This window comes from Lytechinus pictus, chromosome 9 (assembly GCF_037042905.1).
Source record: "Lytechinus pictus isolate F3 Inbred chromosome 9, Lp3.0, whole genome shotgun sequence".
In the NCBI taxonomy this organism is placed as follows: Eukaryota; Metazoa; Echinodermata; class Echinoidea; order Temnopleuroida; family Toxopneustidae; genus Lytechinus; species Lytechinus pictus.
In genome coordinates, this window is record NC_087253.1 from 13,942,685 (window position 1) to 13,962,345 (window position 19,661).

Here is a 19,661-nt window from a genome sequence, read left to right on the forward strand (position 1 = left end):
GGTATATGGACTAAATGGCTATTGGACCAACTGGTTCTTAGACGGAATGGCATTAGACTATGAAAATAGACCATGTGGTGAGTAGACGAACTGATGATAGACCAAATGTAGTAGAGGAGTTGGCAATTGGACGAATTGGCATTAGACGAATTGGAAATAAACCGTATAGATAATGGGATGATTGCAAATGAACAAAACATCAAGATCAACTATACAGTGGTCATTTTCAAACGTGAGTGACACGACAATCGGAGAGGGTTAAGGGCTCATATCTTTAAACTTAAAGGTTATGAATCAATCATGACTACTATATTTTATACAATGTAGGACTGGCATGGGCCACTACCAGTTTGATATGAATTCTACAATTTGTTTAGTAGATATGATTGAAAAATGATGCGTGAGTGACACGACAAATTTTGGACATGGGTTTCTGACCATTATCACTTATGATTGGATTCGTGCCCAAGTAGCTGTCCAGGAGTACTGTGAGTACCCATACATGTACGTAAATAGTGTACATATCTAGCACATATAGTCAGAATCAATCAAACCTTCTCGATGGAAAATGGTGCCCTCCTATATACCGTGAGTGACACGACATCCAAAACGTGAGTGACACGACATCCAAAACGTGAGTGACACGACAAGTGCAAAAATATAACATTTATCTCAACAACGAAAGTATTTTTGGCATGATGTACAAGAGTGAAATCCCATAAACCAAAAAAACAAGCTTTATTACATAACAACTGCCTTCTTCAAAGTTGATAATGTGTCATCCTAATGATTTATTCTTGGTTTATGGTCATATTTGCCCATCAACTCACATTCCCTATACCATACCGCATTATTGTCACACTCGGGCTTCTACCACTCTCCTCTTTGGAGGAGGAGGCACTTGAAGGAGGTGTTATGTGGTCTTGGCATTGACATCAACTTAAACATTCTTTTTGTGGCCTGATTTCATTCAAAACTTTAACTCTTTCTCCCTATCTGTATATGACAGTTTACGGGTTAACAATTCAGCATCCACAACTAATGGAATAATTTTTCCTTGTAAGAAAGGTATTCTCAATAGTCACTCGCATCATCTGGCATGGTCTGGTAGCCAATGATGTCATGTATGACTTCTTTTTCTTGAAATATTGGATTACAATATTATCCTCCTTAAAAATAGGCATTGTCCAAATAGGACTTGGCAGCTTCAATTTCTTTTTTGTACACTGTTGCAAACCAGTTACTTGGCTGCACACTTCAGATGGACTATTAGCAAATCCTTGAGAAACTTTAATAGGGATCAAGTTCAACTCATCAAGGATTGGTTTTCTCCTGAACACTGCTTGTATGTGGACCCCTCCAAAGGCACTGTACCAAAATTCAGAGCTATGATTTTCAGCAGGAATCTTGCAAGCTGCTTTTCATTGCTAATTATCATATTTGATAATAAACCAAACCACGGGTAATACATGGAAAGCCACAAGGTGAAAGACGCATAGTCAGTACCTGATTCTTGCAAAAAGCCACAGCACAGTCTGTTGGTATTACCTACAACTACAAGTCATTAGCCTTTCCTTTGGTGAGCCCTTGGATGTTACACTGAAATTCAATTCAGCATCCCAAACCATCAAATACTCCCCCTATACCTCCATATGGCATAGCTTTTTCCCCACGAGGTCCAGCTCAGTTCTAACCAGGGTACCCCCCAAGAAAAATTGATCTACATGAAAACACGGCAACTCACATTGACAAAGTTGCTCAAATGCAAATTCGGTCTTGGTTTGGACTTGTCTTGTTGGGACCTACATAATATACATATTTTACTCTATCAATTTGTTGTGTGTAATGCAAATCTGCTCTGAACCCATATCGGCCCGCTCACGGTAGTTTGCTGTGCAGACCCTAGTTCATCACTAGTGGTACGAATGGTGGTCGAACAAAGAATGATTTTGAACCAGGCATGTAGCTACTTCAAGCAATATCCAAATGCTCTTTTAAATCTCAGTATATTCTCACCTGAGATGTTCTTGCAAAAATTTGTTTATTTCATGTCCTCGAATACAAGCTTTGTGGCAAAAAAGGTTAATTTTAATTCATAAGAAGGGAAAGAGTTTTTTCTGATTTTGAAAGAATGTTTGGTGTTCACGGAGATCTCTTCATACACTTTTCTACCATTAGAATATTTTATATATTTCTGCAAATTTCAAAATAAGATCCCAGACCTTGCTAGCTTTAAACCTTTCTTGATTAGTAAGACAAAGAAATAACATCCCTAAAAAGATAGGTGAACGTTCTGCTCAGTTCCATAAATGGAGACAGAGAATGTTCAAGTCATACCTGACTATTAACTTGAACCATTCCCAAATCTTTATGCACTGTAAATATGTTCATTACTATGTATAGTGGTTTTTCTCTTGATATTTTCATAATTTTGTGTTGATTGATTATGTTAGTATATTCTTTTATCTCAGTACATCATTAAAATATGAATAAGGATCTGAGTCTTCACACGAATGGAAAGTTGTCATGATTTTTGAAACTGAGGAAACCATGGAGAGGAAAGAAAATAGATGAACTAAACGTCAAGTTTAATATTTCCATTGATAGGGGTGAAGTTGGGAAAATGGAAAAAAGATTAGCCTTACATAGGCCTACATGTAAATGATGTCAGGAACAACATTTTGACTTCATCCCAGAATTTATCTCGTAAAATGCTTTAAAAATTATTCGATGTCCTTTTTTATACTCAATATGAGACTGTGAGTGACACGACATTTCGTGAGTGACACGACATTGTGAGTGACACGACACAACTTTAACAGTTAATTTTAGCTTAACCTTAACACATTGGACCAAGTTACTTTATATACAATAAGGTATGGGAAAACTGTATTTGCTCCTGTACTGGGATAAATTAATTTTCAGAATACACAGCTCTAGAAAACTTTTTGTCTTTAAAACGTGAGTGACACGACAACCAGTTTTGAAAACTTTAAAGATCTACTTTTTTCAGAAAAACACTTCAGATAATATTTTTATTTTATTTAGAAGTTAGATACAATACAGAGCTTGTATCTTGCCAACAAATATGCTTCTAATACAAATTTTATATTGTGATAGGCAATATGTGAATTTTAATGCAAAAATCAGCATTTTGTAACATTAAATTTCCCTTGCACTAAATTCACTGTATTTCAAGACACAATGAATAATTTTATGTAACTGAAATGGAAAAACATACTTTGAGATGTCTAGTTTAAAAAACCATTGAAGCCTACTGATTTCTAGCAAGTTTTAATTTTCACCCCCATGTCCACTTATGTTTGAAAATGACATGTATGAATGCATTTTTTCTTTTTACATGTAAATAGTTTGAACTGCACTTTAGTAACAGCAAATAAAGAATGATACAAGTTTATCTGGAATTAACTAAAGAAGAAATGCTGATGTTTTGTTACAAATTGTTAATATTTCTTTTTTACATGGTGAACGATAAAATAAAACTAATAAATCACCACGGCACAGTAAAATGCACATGTTGATTTTGGTTAGCCCAATCTGTTAACGACTGTGATTTAAATATTCCATATAATATTTAACTTTGAGTATTTGTTTGTGCTATTGCTCTTGTAGTTGTACTGTATCTGTCTTCTTTCCACATAAACATGTAAAAAGCTACAATTTCCTGTTATTGCATTTCAATAATTGTGGAGGTATAATCATAAAAAAGAGAGAAAAAAAAACATAATGCATGGAAATTCAACGACTGTATGCCTGTATAAACATCTACCTAAAAATTTTTACTTTTTTATATTTTATCATACTTAATGTCTTTAAACAAAGTTAATTTAATATTATTTTTTGGATTTTATTGTATTTCTTAATTGTCATTTAGGGCCTCAAATATAAGCACAGGTTGCTCTTTCAGAGGTCCTGGCTCATTCAAATGTATTTGTTTACTTTGAAACTTGATTGTTTTATTTTGCCAAATAAATTAAATTGAATTAGTGCATGCATGCAGAGCTGCCAACTTTTACAACACTGTATTTTCACTTTCTAAATGGATTAGCCGAGTAAAAAACTCATCACAAGCCAGAAACACAAAACATAAAGAATAACTGACTGACCAGTTGATTTGTACAATTGATTGCACAGAATGTTCAATGTATTCAAGCATAAAAATCAGCTCGTCGATCAAACGCTATTAGCTTTCGTATTCCAGGGTCATGGGGTATTGATGAGTCAAGGTCACATCGAAAAAGGATGTATCATCCTTGATGCTTGACAGACAGCATGTTGGCTGATGTCACCATTCACATAAATACATTTCTACATGCTATCCAAAAGAGATTGGGGGTTTGTTATGTTGTTTTTGTTTGTTTTCCTTTCATTTTCACATTGCAAATTTAGACTCAAAAGTTGTGTGAGACTTGAAAGGCAATAGGCCCCCAGAGTATTAGGATTAAGATTAACCAGTTGTACACCATTTGATTTTAAAATTACATTATTTTTTGTGTGTTCAGAGACCCCACAGTATAAAGTTATCTAGCATACATGTATACCACAGAATGCATTTGATGTTGAGCTATCAATAACACCATTTTTGTACCATTTTTGTATCGAAAAATCAGGGTTGGAGCTCAAGTTGGTAACCTGCTTTATGCCCTGAAAATTAACACCACGCACTGTACATGTACTTGAAATCAGCTGAGACGTTAATACCATGTATTCAGGGGTGATATTCCCTTGTAATAGGCAACTTGTCAGAATGTTCAATGTATTCAAGCATAAAAATAGCTCTTCGATCAAACGCTATTAGCTTTTGTGTTCCAGGGTCATGGGGTATTGATGAGTCAAGGTCACATTGAAAAAAGAATTTATCATCCTTGATGCCTGACAGACAGCATGATGGCTGATGTCACCAATCACCTATAAATACATTCATACATGCTATCCAAAAGAGATTGGGGGGGGGGGGGGGGGTGATTATGTACTTTTGAAATCAGCTGAGATGTTAATACCATGTATTCAGGGGTGATATTCCCTTGTAATAGGCAACTTGTCAAACCCCAAAGCCGCATCTTTCCTGTAAGAATCCAGCAACGACTTTTTATTACCAATCCTCACAATAAAGAAAACAAATGCTGGAAAGCTGCTATGGAAAGATGCATAGCACCTTACACTATAGTGAAGATTCCTGCAAGTTAGAAGGATTCTTGCAAAATATGTGGCAGAGACTTTTGACAAATTGCCTAAAAGTGCAAGGGGGCCCTTGTATGACATGAATGTTAACTGACCTTGAAGCCGTTGTGATTGGGGTGAATACATCTAACAAAACAATGGAAAATGCGACGAAGCTGTTAGGGAAAGATGCATAGTGCATTTATAGTGCCAATAAGCGCAAAGGGCCCTGCATTACTGCATATGAATGTTAACCAACCTTGAAACTGTCGTGATTGGAGTGAATACATCGTACAGAACATACTGGAACAGCTGTCTTCCCCGTCTGTGTCAGGTGTAAGATCTAGGGATAACACACAGAGAACAAACATAGGTTATAAATAGAGGTGTTAATGGGGACGGGAAATAGGATGGGATATCATGAGCACTGTAAATCATATATCTATCTACACGAATACATGTGGGTTAAAAGCAACATGATCACATCATTTGGAATTTCTGGAGATATGGGGATCTTTTCCCCATAATACATGTAAATATTTGTATTTACTTCTCTTCACTATTTTCATTGATTTTTTTAATCTATTTTTTATTTATGAAATTAATATTTTTTATTTATATATATATATTTATTTATTTATCCATTCATTCATTCATTTTTTTTTTTTTTTTTTTTGGGGGGGGGTTCTTATAAAAGAAAGAAATACTAAAAGTTTGCAGGGGCAGTTACCCTCACCTCAATGTGAGTGACATATGAACTTTTGTCTTCTGTATTGACCATTCTAAAAATATATTTATACATGTAATTGAACGTGTAAAAGATACAAACTGGAAAAATATCAATACCAAAATTCTAATTTTTTCTTTGCTCCATTTTAGAAATCCTTTTTGATAAATTCTTGAAATAGTAGTACCCTTAAATTGCTCTTTTTTTTTCTTTTTCCTTTTTTTTTTTGCTCGACTTTGTGTGATTTCAATGCGCCAGATCAAGATAAAGACATTATTGAGCGTGCACTTTTGAACAGTACAACTGTCAGAATAAACCCATTTCTCGGTAAAACTAGGCAGGCTACATGTACATAAACACTTACTTAAAGGTTAGCAGTCTGTTCATAATAATGGAAAGGTGGATGGTTTACTATAAAACCATCTGCTATTTTGAGCTGAAAAAAATATTTTTGTTTGTAAAAAAATGTTGAAAACTAAGATTAGGAAATCTCAGAATAGAAACTGACCATGCATAAATTTCCTAGTAAACATACCGGGTACTAAATGCTTCATTTTGATAGTACAATGTAAATTTATTCCTTATACTCACGACAGACAAGAATAAGGCTACAAGACTACTTTATACCAAATTTACTGAAAAATATAATTTTGTTGTTTCATTCTTTAATGAAGAGCTGCTCTACTTTTAAAGTAATATTGCCTAAATTTACATCAAATAGTTTTTTTTTATCCCGGAGCATGCTATACACTTGAGCAGGCAAAATACTGCTTGGTCACGTATGCATGAGCACCCAGGCAATGGATTTGGACACAATTTGCCATATTCAAAACATTCAATTATATTTATTCAAGTATGTACATGGATAGGATATTTACACGAGAAGAGATACATGTAGGATAAGAATAGGGGGCCGGCATTTAGCCCTTGTACATGTTATGTCCAATTTTTGCCACAGTCTATCTTTAAAGGTCAAGTCCACCCCAGAAAAATGTTGATTTTTAATCAAATGAGAAAAATCAAACAAGCATAACGCTGAAAATTTCATCAAAATTGGATGTAAAATAAGAAAGTTACGACAATTCAAAGCTTCGCTTATTTTTCACAAAACAATAACGGTATGCAAAACCTGGTGACACGCAAATGAGAGAGTCGATGATGTCACCCACTCGCTATTTCTTTTGTTTTTTATTGTTTGGAATACAATATTTCAATTTTTACAGACTTGACAATAAGGACCAACTTGACTGAACCAAATAGTATTAAAATAAAGTATGTTCAGGGAGGAATTAATCTTCGTTTCATTTGCCAATGAGGAGAAAATTAGAATATTTCATATCATAAAATACAAAAGAAATAGTGAGCGAGGGATGTCATCAGTCCCCTCATTTGCATACCGCCCAGGATGTGAATAAAACCATTTTGTGAAAAAGAAGGGGAACTTAAAGATGTCATAACTTTATTATTTTACATCAGATTGTAATGAAATTTTCAGTGTAATGCTTGTTGGATTTTTCTCTAAATATTCCAATCAACTTTTTGTTGGGGTGGACTTGTCCTTTAAGCTCAAGCAGTCCCTGCCAGCACCCAGCGCATTCAAGGGAATAATCCTGATGTGTACATTTGTTCATGGCACATGATACAACACCCTTATGAAGAACTCGCTGTCCACAGTTTGAACACTCTAAATCAATTATCTGAACCCCAAAACATCTGGCTCAAATCTGCTGACGGGCTGTATTTAGCATGTTTGTTCATAAGGTGTAGTCCTGTATTCACGCATGCTTGATCAGACACAACACAAATAAATTACACAAACTTGTTCAAGACCCTGTTACATAAAGCATGGCAATTGATTGTAGGGCTAATTTGTTTACGATTGACTACACACAATAGTCAATGCAATCAATCGTACATCAGCCCAAGAATCAATCAATCACTATATGTGGTGGGGCTCCAGGGCCCCGTCTTACAAAGAATTACAATTGATCCAATCAATCGTAATTCTATTGAAATCCATCACTGTCATAATTTTTTTTCTATAGGAAATTGGCACAATGTTCTTTGTAAACAAAGAGAAGCACAGTGATTTTTTTAAAGAAAACAATGAATGCATGAATATACATCATATACATCATAGTTAGAAAATATTTTGAACAAAAATGCAAAATACATGTTGATGTTGCTGGCCGTCAATAGTTGCGATTGATTGGATCAATCGTTACTCTTTGTAAGACGTGGCCCAGCAGGTCTCATATTACTGATATCATTTCATGCATAAACAATTCATGTACCTGGTTGCTTGCTCACAGGCATTCGTGCTTTCTAATAGCAGTCGGGTAAAAAACCTCGGTATAATAACCTACATGTATAGTATAGTATTACCAGAAAAAGTTCTTGAAGCGTGTGAATGTGTAATAAAACTTTTGCATTCCTGCAATGCACGATTGGCAGCAAAAAAAAAATTCAAAATGGCTGCGGGGGGGGGGGGGGGGGGCAAAATACTCAGAAAAGCCCTGGGAAACAAATAAAAGAGAGACATGGGAGGTGTTTCACAAAGGACTTGCAACTGTTGTAAATTTGCCATTAAGGCAACTACCATGGTAACCTTGATTCTGATTGGCTGCCGAGCCCTGTTGCCATGGTACATGTAGTTGCCATTATGGCAAATTTACAACAGTTGCAAGTCCTTAATGAAAACGGGCCCCCGGGGGGGGGGGGGGGATGAAGATTTGAGTATAACTTTAATAGAGACGGACTTAAATGCCGACGCATACATGATATGCACCGCACAATCTTATCAAATCGATATGCAGCTGTGCACGTCCACTTGTCATGATCTGACCAATGCGGTGATGTCTTTTATATAATGCACGCAACAAGGCATTTAAGTGCAACTCTATAAAGTCAGGACTACTTAAATCTTTGTGAAACAGCCCCTGGAAGTTCCCATAGCATCCATACATGTAGAATCGTGTACAATTTAACCAATTTTGGCTGGTAAGTTAAAAATAAATGAATTATTATTTAAGCGAGCAACCAGAGGACCAAAGGCTTAAGGTCCTCTCCGAGGGACTTGGTCATGAGGATTAATGCCTTACCAAAGGGCACTAGCGTACTATAAAGTGGGAATCGAACCCAGGTCACTGGAATGCGAAACCCCCGCTCTACCAACTGAGCTATTGTGCCTCCCTCAATGGTCTCATCCGAGTTAATCTACTACCAGTACAAGTATAATCTACATGATATACAACTTGACTTTTTGTTTATGTACAGGTACTTTACCAACAAAAGGAATTTAATTCATAATTCAGTTATAAAACAAATCCATTAGAATAATTGGTTTCAATCAACAAACATGCTGATGGAACCAACCACAACAAACAATTTCATTTTCATGTGGTAGCGGTTTTCCAGGTGAGCAAGGAGGGTATTGTACTTTTACGATGACAGACATTTTAAAGTGCTCAGAAAGATTCATGATTTGCTCACTTTGTTGTTCCACATCACAAATCATCCGGATACATGTTTATTGTAAAAGAACCTGATTTATTTCCATCTGATGTTAAGATTTCCTGCATTTGGCATTGTTCATGCAAAACTGAATAAACATTAACCTGGGTCCCGTAACACAAAGGTTAGCGATTAATCGTACGCTTGATTTTTACGATTGATTGTAAATTGTAGCCAATGCAATCAATCGTAGAAAAATGTTCTACGATTATTGCTAAGCTTTGTATTACGGGCCCCTGGTCTCTCTCTTCATCCAAGGTAACAGCTCCGGTGTATGTGTAATGTACAATGTACGTGTACATGCTATAGATACATGTATGAACAGCAAAATATATTACAGAACACACACACATGAATTGATGATGATCCACTGCATTTATACTGCTCCATATCTGATTGAAATAAGCAAGCGGCGACAAAATACACCATTTGGAACAGTATTTATTTCATAGACCTGACTCTTTCTTTTTTCCTTTCTAAATTGCATTACAGGAGCTAATGTAACCTCAACAAGTATCTATTGTTTACTAAAAAAAAAAAAAAATCATTCTTTATCTTAGAATGTCTGTAGGCCTATGTGCAATCTACAGTATGTTGCACTCACTGCCTTCAAGAAATGCCTTTATTGAAAAAAAAATACTCCTGATAAAAAAATAAAAAGAAAGTGGAGAAGAAAAAAAAGTAAGGAATATGATATAATTTTCTGAATATCACAAAAATAGATACTTTGTGATTACCAGTATCACTAAATTATAAAAAAGATCAATATTTCAGGGGAAGTTCACTCTGAATGACAAAAACTTTATTGTAAAAATAGCAGAAACAATCATGAAAAACATTGCCGATGTTTGAGAAAAATCCATCAAATAATGAAAAATTCAAATTTTACTTTTTGTATGTTATATACATGTATGCAAGCATAATTTCTACAAGTATAGCGAATGGTAAAAAATAAATGAAATGTAATTTTCTCAGAAAATTGAAAACGGTTTTTACTGTCTTTTGTATATCAATAGACAAATTATTCCACACCCGATCATGAAAAGAAAATGAACATAGTCATCAGGAACCATTAAAAAAATGAAATTCATGCATTCTATATTTAATACATAACATATGGGGCAGCTGCTCGTTTATGATGTCACAAATGAAAAACTTAAAATTCAAATAACTTTCTTAATCTTTAAGAGATTTTCCTCAAAACTTCACCAATATTTTGTTCTGCTATTTCTAAAACAAATTTTTCTTCTGAAGGGTGAACTTCCCCTTTAACAAGTAAAGGCATAAAGGGAGTCTAAATTTGATACATCAAGTGCTGCTAAATAAAGAGCTAGCAAGTATGCAGAACACATTTTCCACTTATTTTTGTCTTCTTATCTACATGTGTATGACTCTACAAGTTCATCAGGCCATCGCTTTATTACTGTTATGCTTTTCACACTGCACTCTTTTTCCTTAACCCTGGGAAATTGGTGGGGCTAAGGGGGGAGGGGGGTCTTAGCCCCACCAATTTTCTGGGGTTAAGCTTAGCCCACTTCATTTTCACACTACGTTTTAGCAATTGCGGTGCTAAGAGATGCAGTGCGAAACGAAAGTGGGCTAAGGAAAAGTGGGGCCTAAGCATTAGCCAATCATAGAAGTCAAAATTGCATGTTAATCGCGCTCTGTGTAAAATCATCAATTTTCATGAGCTGTGCAATAGTCCGGGGTTAAGGCGTTAACCCGGCTATAAAGCAAATAGTATGCCATTAAGAAAGACAGTGTGAAACAAAAAAAGATAGTCTGGGGTTAAGGAAATGCAGTGTGAAAAGCATGTATGTTGATATCAGGAAAACTGGCAGGAAATGTACTAGAGTGGATTACATCCTGGAGGTTGGATCTGGGCTGGACCAATCACATGGCAGGATTAGGGGGCGTTGTCTCATTTGCATGTCAACTGACAAATCAGGCGAGAGAATACCCTGGTCTTATTGCATCATTCCATTCCATTGATGCAAGTCACGAGTGACAATGTTTACTTCAGAGCGACTATCAAATACTTGATTCCCCAAAGAACAAATATAGACAGCCGTAGTAGAAATTTTGTTATCAGAAGATAAACATTGATGATAAGTATTTAGCAAATACTTCATGACCTTATAGTAGGAATTTCATCAGAACGATTCTTATCACATCTTTAAAAATTGCTTTAGTATTTTCTGACGTTCATAATTTGGTTTTTCAACATAAAGATAAATTTGACAAAACATGTACATGATGACGTAGACTAGACCACACACAGAGAAAAAACTCTGCTCGCCCAATGGGCATTTTTCTTCTTCAAAATAATACATACATACATGTATATGCTTGACTGCCTAGAAAGAATAACTCATTTGCCTATATATCTAATAATTTTGAAAATTCATGACAATTTCAATCAAATTTCAAGTTGCAGTATCATCAGCCACTGCTAAAAACTATGATATGCTACAACGTCTGATATTTTTTTTCTAGTTTTAACAGAATTAGATGAAAGGTCATCTCGGTCATTGACAGCACAATCATGCCCCCAAATGGGCATTTTTCTTCTTCAAAATAATACATACATGTATATGCTTGACTGCCTAGAAAGAATAACTCATTTGCCTATATATCTAATAATTTTGAAAATTTGTGACAATTTCAATCAAATTTCAAGTTGCAGAATCATCAGCCACTGCTAAAACTACAATGTCTGATATCTCGGTCATTGACAGTACAATCATGCCAAAAAAATGGTTTTACAAGTCCATAAAAATAAAACTGCAAGAGGAATTTAATTGCACGTACGTGTACGATGGTTCAATGAGAGGTTTACGATTTCAAGTTCCTCGTATTATATTTTTATCACATCAGGGTTCAAATAGGAACACCAGTAATGAATGGGTATGAATTCTTGCAGTGTCACTGTAGTAGTATTTAAAAAAACTAACTTTATTTTCACGGGTAACTTTTCACAGCCTACTGCATAAATCAGCAAAATTGGATTATAACCTTTAGCATTGTAATGAATGGGGATATTCCAGGGCTTTTTTTTTTCACTTACTGGGGGCCCGTGGGGGGGGGGGCGTTTCATCAACATTTTTGTCCGACAGGTTGTCAGATCTGACTACTTTCCTTGATTTTGATTGGCTGAGAAGTACTGTTCCTATAGTAACTGTCAGAAAGAGCAGGACATGTAAGTATAAAATGTCTGACAAGTCCTTTCAAGAAATGCTCCCCAGGGCTCTTTTGAGCATTTCCGGGGGGGGGGGGGGGGGGGGGGGGGATTGCCCCCAAGCTCCCGTGTAAATTGTCTGCTATGAAGTCATGCAATCTGATCAGATGATCCATGATTATTAGAAATACTGTAAGTCACCCCCCCCCCTTTAGTTTGGAGGCACAGACCCTGATTGAATCTTTGATCAACAATTGGGTCTTCACACAAGACTAACTAGCACAATTTGCTGGTTCAATTTCAATTTCATGAGCACTGTAGGCTGGGCATTCAGACCACTTCACCCAAGTGAGGAATTTGCACGGGTCAGCAGACCCCCCCCCCCCTCCCCCTTCATATTAATGTGAAGCTAGATTGGGCTAAGCCTAGGCTACTGTATGTCCAACACAGCAAAACAAAATACAAATGTAGGAAAATAAAAAAGTAACCAGTTAATAGAACCACTTCATAAATACAGTACCCAGGCCAGAAATATAGTGAAACTTGCACCACTCTATTTACTATCATACAAACAAAAGTACATGTATCTATAACACTTCCTTCATTCATTAGAATTCATGCTAAAAACACAATGTCTAAAGGAGATGCAGCTAGCAAAGCAAGGCTTACACACGTACATCAGTCGCGCGGGGCATTCGAGAGTACTGCTAGTGCCAGTATCAAATCCTAATTGCTATGCAGTCTACATCATACTGTGGAAACAGCAGGAAGGCTTAAAACCTCATACCGTGCATACATAAACAGCCAATATACAGTATCTTATATTGTGTATTAAATGTACTTGCAAAAAAAATATTACATGTATTTCCATTTTGTACAGAGTATATCAAAGTACATGTTGCTGGCATTTCCATGATACATACATTGTACAAGGAAGATGGTTAATTGTTGTTTTCTTTGATTAGGGCTATTCTTCCTACTTTCTGTCATTTTAACCTTAATGTAATGACAAGACTCTTTGCTCTCAGAAACATTATGGAGCTTACAATGTAAGTGATGCTGGGCAATTTTCAAAGGTACAATGTAAATGTGTGTGGCATGGACAACAATAACACAATGAATTTACTATTGAAAATTTTCAAATGCACATTGACTTGTTAACTACAGTACAAACTAAAAAATATAAACAAATTGTGTACATTGTATTATTACCGTTATCCCAATAGGATTTGATATGGCATAATTTCATTTCTTTCATTCATTAATTCCAATTTATATACATGTATGTAATTTTTAACAATCTTCCTCTACTTATGATATGAAAGTCAGGGTTTTTTTTTTTTTTGGGGGGGGCAGGGGATGGGGTCAAACGACTCCGAGTTGATAGAATGCAGGGACATCTTTTAAAGTTCATTCACTCATTACAAGTCAGTATCGGTATACTAATCTCCCATAATGAATTAAGCTACATGTACACTCTGCAACCTAGCTATTGTGCAATTTGAATACAGGTATCATGGAAACATGATATCCCAATGGGGCGTCCATGCAGAAGAATTGCATAAGCTGGTAATGGTGACGTTCTCTTAGAGCCGTCTGAACCAGCCCGAGTTTTCAAATTAGCGCGCTACTTCTGATCCGGCAAATTATCCTAATCTGAACAATCTCAAAATTATTTGTAATGGAGACGCAATTATCGCGCTAGTTCGTAGGATTAATCTCGAGATTGCAATCCCAAGTCAACTTGGGATTATTTGCAAAATGGCACGCTATTTTACGAATTATCCCGTAATTCGATTATTTATTTACGGTGTCAGACCATAATGCATCGATGCCTCGCTTGAGCAGGAATCGCTCTTCTTGCGATGGTGGAGACGGTGTTTCTTGAATCTTGAGATTAATCGCGAAGAGGGCCGATCGGGCTAAAATCTCGAGATTGAGCAAACTCGGGCTGGTGCAGCACCGCCTTTTGTGTAGGCCTCCCATGCAGTGAGTGTATGCATAGTAAATTATGATTATTGTTTGCACATGTACACATGTACGTGTACACACATAGAAGTCTGATCTTCAAGCATTTTGTCTAAACTACTCCTTAGGCTTAGATCGCCTTTATATTATATATCACAACTGGTCTACACAGCACTTGGTCTAATAGTACCCAATTTAATAGTTACAATAATTCACATTTTGTCTACTTAAAATTTGTTAAATAAATCCCCTTTAATGAATAGTTGGTCCATTTAAATGATACTATTCATCTGATGCTGCATACTACTAAAGCTGTTATTTTCGCGTACATAATTTTTCGCGAATCGCGGGGGTCCCGACATTTTCGCGAGTTGTTGAATTTGCGATCAGAAGATGTACCAACCACTTCAAAAGCATTTCAGAGAAGCAAAAATAGTGCAAAACATGTGCAAAAATATGCTCCTCATAATCCTCATGCTGTGTCTTTTGTATGATGAAGACTTGTGAATATTAATGAGTATGCAAATGGCTGCCAATATACGTGTGTATAGAGTCAATCAGATAACAATAAAATCAAATTATTTTATGGAAAACACATTGTCATATTGAAGTGAGTGAATAAATATTGATAAACATATTATTGTTAGGAAAGAATTTAGGCTCTGATTTCATTTGAGAAATAAAAAAGTGAAATTCTAGCTTACTTTTTGATCTGGATCTGGAATCTGGATGTAATACAGTGCAGGACCGTTAGGTATAATGCACCGGGTTAGGAGAGGGCGCAAATGAGTTTAGTCGAAACGAAGGTGTCTTTCTTCGATCTTGGCTTTAAACGCCTCTGGTGATGTACTGCTGACAACTTCGTTAGGGAGTTGATTCCAGGCCAACGTTGTATTCACAAAAAAAAGAATTTCTTAACTGCTCTGTGTTACAATGTCTTATTGAGAAACACTTGGAGTTATTTGTTACTGTTTCTCTACCACATTAGTAGCATCAAAGTTTACAAATTTCTTAGCTTTGATATTACGTTTAGGTCTTGCTTTAATAAGAAATTTATCAATAGGAAGGGCAGGAACCAACCCCTCGACCACTTTGAAGTAGGATGTAAGTTTCAGGACTTGGCGTCTTGAGGCAAGAGTAGGCAGGTTGAGATTCTCTCTCCTCTTGGTAATCGAACCTGGTTCTCGAGAGCTGTAGTCCCCACAGCTCTCGTAATTTTTGAATTACGAACCATACTTTTTCAACCTTATTTTTTGTACATACACCTGTATATACATGTAGGTCACTAGGTGCTTTATATCTCCATATATTCAACACACAGGATGTTTGCAATAGCAAAGCTTTCCTGTTGGGGACATTGGCACCAATTACAAATGTGTCAATATTTTCGTGTGTTGTTAAATTCGCGGCAAATTTTTATCCCTACATATGCATTGCCATAATGCCATGCCATTAGCCTTAGGCGTATGAAGGTTCATAGATAAATAAAATAAATACATACAGATTTCCCCCTCTAAATATCATAATATGGATTTCCCAGGGAAATCCATCCAGGTGCGTAGGTCTCGCTTATACGTCTATGGGTGGTTCCTGATAGGGACGTTGAGGAGTATAGTAAAGAAGATGAGTTTCAACTCGGCTTCTTGATGAAGAAGTACCTGAGTACCGGTATTTATTATGTCAAAATATTAAAAAATATCATCACGAAGTCCTCAACTTAAGCCAGGCTACCCCCTGGCCCTAACGCCCGGGTCCACCTCCTAAGTCCTTTTTTTCTGATAATTCTCTATCACCCCAATAATTTCATAATCCGTCATCATCCAACTCAAGTCTCAACTCAACTCAAGTCAAAGACCAGTCTCCACTACCATACAGACACAACTCAAGCAGCAGCCCGGCACATCCGGGGTGCATCAGCAAGGCACCGGCAGACTGCCGGTAAATTTCCACGGCATTAATTTGCCAATCCATCAGCATTTGCAATTTATTTATTACACTTTTGATTTCACTCGCCATCATCAATTCTCCAAACACTCAGTTTATCACCAAATCATGATCTTTCAAATCATACATACCTGTCTGCCAGATTTTCCGATAGATTTGATCATACTGGAAAAGGCCATTTTCAGTGATTCAAAGCAATTTCTCGAGTTTTATAGAATTTGTTGACGTTGTCGACGCAGTATATTCGTGATGCAGAGAAAGTGTACGTTGCCGGTATATTTTCGCACATGTACTAGGCTAGCTACATGTACGTATCTTGTGTGTGTACGCTGCTCGAACTCGTACGATTATGTGTGGGTACTTTGCGTGTGTGTGTGTGTACTGTGTATCGGATCGTGACGCAATTTACGTCAGGCCAGGAGATCGCATATCATTCATGAACGAACATAATTTTGTCTGGAAAATACATATAATAATATACCAGGGACTAAAAATAAGACTGGTCAAACAATCCTCAAAGATATACCTATATATGTTATTTTTTTCTGACTCCCTCATCCTGGTTTATATATAGGCCCCAAAACTCACGATAAGCAAACCGGTAAGCGAAATGGTAGTCCTAGACCTATGCTATAGCCTCCTAAAACTGCCTACTACCCCCTATTTTTGTTACTTTTCACTGTAATTGAAACGATTTTAATATAAGTTATATGGTACGTTTAGTTGCCTACATTTTGATATTTCATTTTATTTATTTATTCTTCTTCTTCATCTCCCTCCTTCTCCTCCTCCTCCTTCTTCTTCTTCATCATCATCTTCTTCTTCTAACTATGAATAAGAGACCCATATGCATGTTTTACGAACTGAAAAAAATGATCGACCGAAGAAAAATAAAAAGGTCATCACTCGATTAAGATCGAAATAGGATGAGATAGGATTTCCAGCTCATTAAATCCAATGTGTAAGGTTTTTTTTTTTTTTTTTTTTTTTTTTTAGAGCAGCACTTTCCCCTGTATGCAAATACGCTGCGTGTATCCCCCCGAATGTTTTGTTCCCCTTCCGTGTTGCTTGCTTCACTTGGCAAATCGATTTTCAAATTGATCGCAATGGGTCGGGTATTTATATTGGTTGACTGAATTCTGCTGGTTCCATATATAGCAAGTAGTCGGCCTTATCAAGTAAATGAGAGACATATAAAGAGAGAGAAAGATGGGGGAAAGAGGGGGAAAGAGCCACAGAAAAAGACGAAGGATAACGTCTCCTCGATCTGCAGGTCTGGCGCGGGATAACCCGCCGAAATGATGAACTTGTACTAAATGCAGCAGACAGGCAATTGTGACGTCAGAGACGAGCCCCCAAGATAACAGCCAATCAAAAGAAGCAGAGCCTCATTATGGAGCCCACACCTCTTTTTTCCAGACATGTCCTTCGGGAATACTTCCCAACCGCGAAATTAATTATTCTTGATCGCAGACACGACCGATTAAAAAAATAAAACGATGCGCTTTCATCGATTAGAATAAAAGGCGATGCTTATAATGATATTATATTTTAGTTGAGATATAAAGAAATTATTATTGTTAAGGTTAAATATATTGTTGAATAGTAATTATTACAATTACGTAATAGATTTAACGCAGTTTGAATTAATTCAGACTATTTCTCTGTAAGAAGGTGAGTAAAAGCCTTTGTCGCGGGCTTAACAGAGCTAGAGAGATAACGTTGTTTGTTCAACATGTCCACACACTTGAAAATTTTCCATGCTGAAAGCTGTCTGTCTGTTTTGTGCATAGAGATGTATACTAACTACGCTAGAGTGCGGAGTCGCCATAGGCGCGCGTACTTAACGTCTGTGATTGTGTGGAGCGTGGCGGCCATTGCTCGATAGGTATAGATTCGCAAAAGTACCCGGATGTACCCATAGCTCGTGCGTTGTAACGCTGTGAAAAGGGGTGCCGTCTCCGGCCTTTATCTTGAAGAAAAGAACACAACCTCATAAAAATCGAAAATATGAATGACAAATTGCATCTCAATACACTATTAGAGTGATTACATGGGGATTATGCTATTAATTTGGCATTTTAAAAACCTGATTTCTCGGGATGAAATTCTAAATAATTTGCATTTACCTGTCCGTTTATAGGCCTGTAATAGATAACAATGTTGATATACTATCATATAAACAATCATATAAAAATAAAAACATACAGCGGACATTAATAGAAAGATTGACAATTAATTCAAAAGACTGCAGTGAATTAGCCCTTCTCTGGATTTCCCTACCTTTAACTGCATCGTCCTCCTTCCATCCTTCCCACATATACGTCCTTTGATTCTATATGTTTATGTTGGATATAATTTTGTAATTTCTATATAGGCCTACATGATATGTAACTTGCTTTAATTTGTATGAAATATAGGCCTATCATTTTTATATATTAAGTTGTACAATAATTCTGTATAAGTTAGTGTTTTGATCTACATGCGCTATTAAAGGGCATCTCATTATTGTTCTTGGTGAGCCTCCCGTTACACCATCAATGTTGAAATTTGTGTTATTTGGTGAACGTGCTGATTTTGTTCTTATAGGAACATAATAAATTCCCCAAAATCTGCAGGCCTATATGGCCCGAAAATAAAATATTGATTTAAAATGTCGAGAATATAGCCTAATTTGTTCAAACTTTTCAAAAATGACAGTTTTAATTCCCTTCACTTTAAGTTAGATTTGTTTTAATTCGCTTTTTAGGGGCCGTGTGTGCAATTAAAATAACAAACACACCTAAGCAAATTCGCTTTAACATACTGATCAAAATAAAATACAGGGGGCGCGACCGGACCCCTCCCTGAAATGAAAATGAACATTACACATAATAAATGATTGTGATTTTATACACCCCATCACTTTCAAAATCATTCCGCGACGCCGTAACATAATATAATAATTTTGTTCATCCATGGAAATCTTATTTAAAAAAAAATGATCGAATAACCAAACTCAGGTCCATAGGCCAGCAAATGACATTAAAGGAAGAAAACTAGAAAATCAAATTCAGTTATATACTTTTAAAATGAAAAACAAAACTGGATATTCAAAACGCGTGTTTATCTGTTTATATGTTAGGCCGGTGCCAGTGCTTACAAATATTT

General features: G+C 36.2%; 1 protein-coding gene across 1 annotated transcript in view; it reads right to left on the minus strand.

Moving 5' to 3' along the window:
• Nucleotides 1–5,520, minus strand: part of LOC129267704 (branched-chain-amino-acid aminotransferase, cytosolic-like) — a 31,065-nt gene extending 25,545 nt beyond the window's left edge. Inside the window, exon 1 of the mRNA XM_054905340.2 lies at nucleotides 5,441–5,520. The gene's annotated coding sequence lies outside the window, so the exon portion shown is untranslated. The remainder of the gene's footprint in view (nucleotides 1–5,440) is intronic.
• Between the last annotated feature and the right edge of the window lie 14,141 nt (nucleotides 5,521–19,661).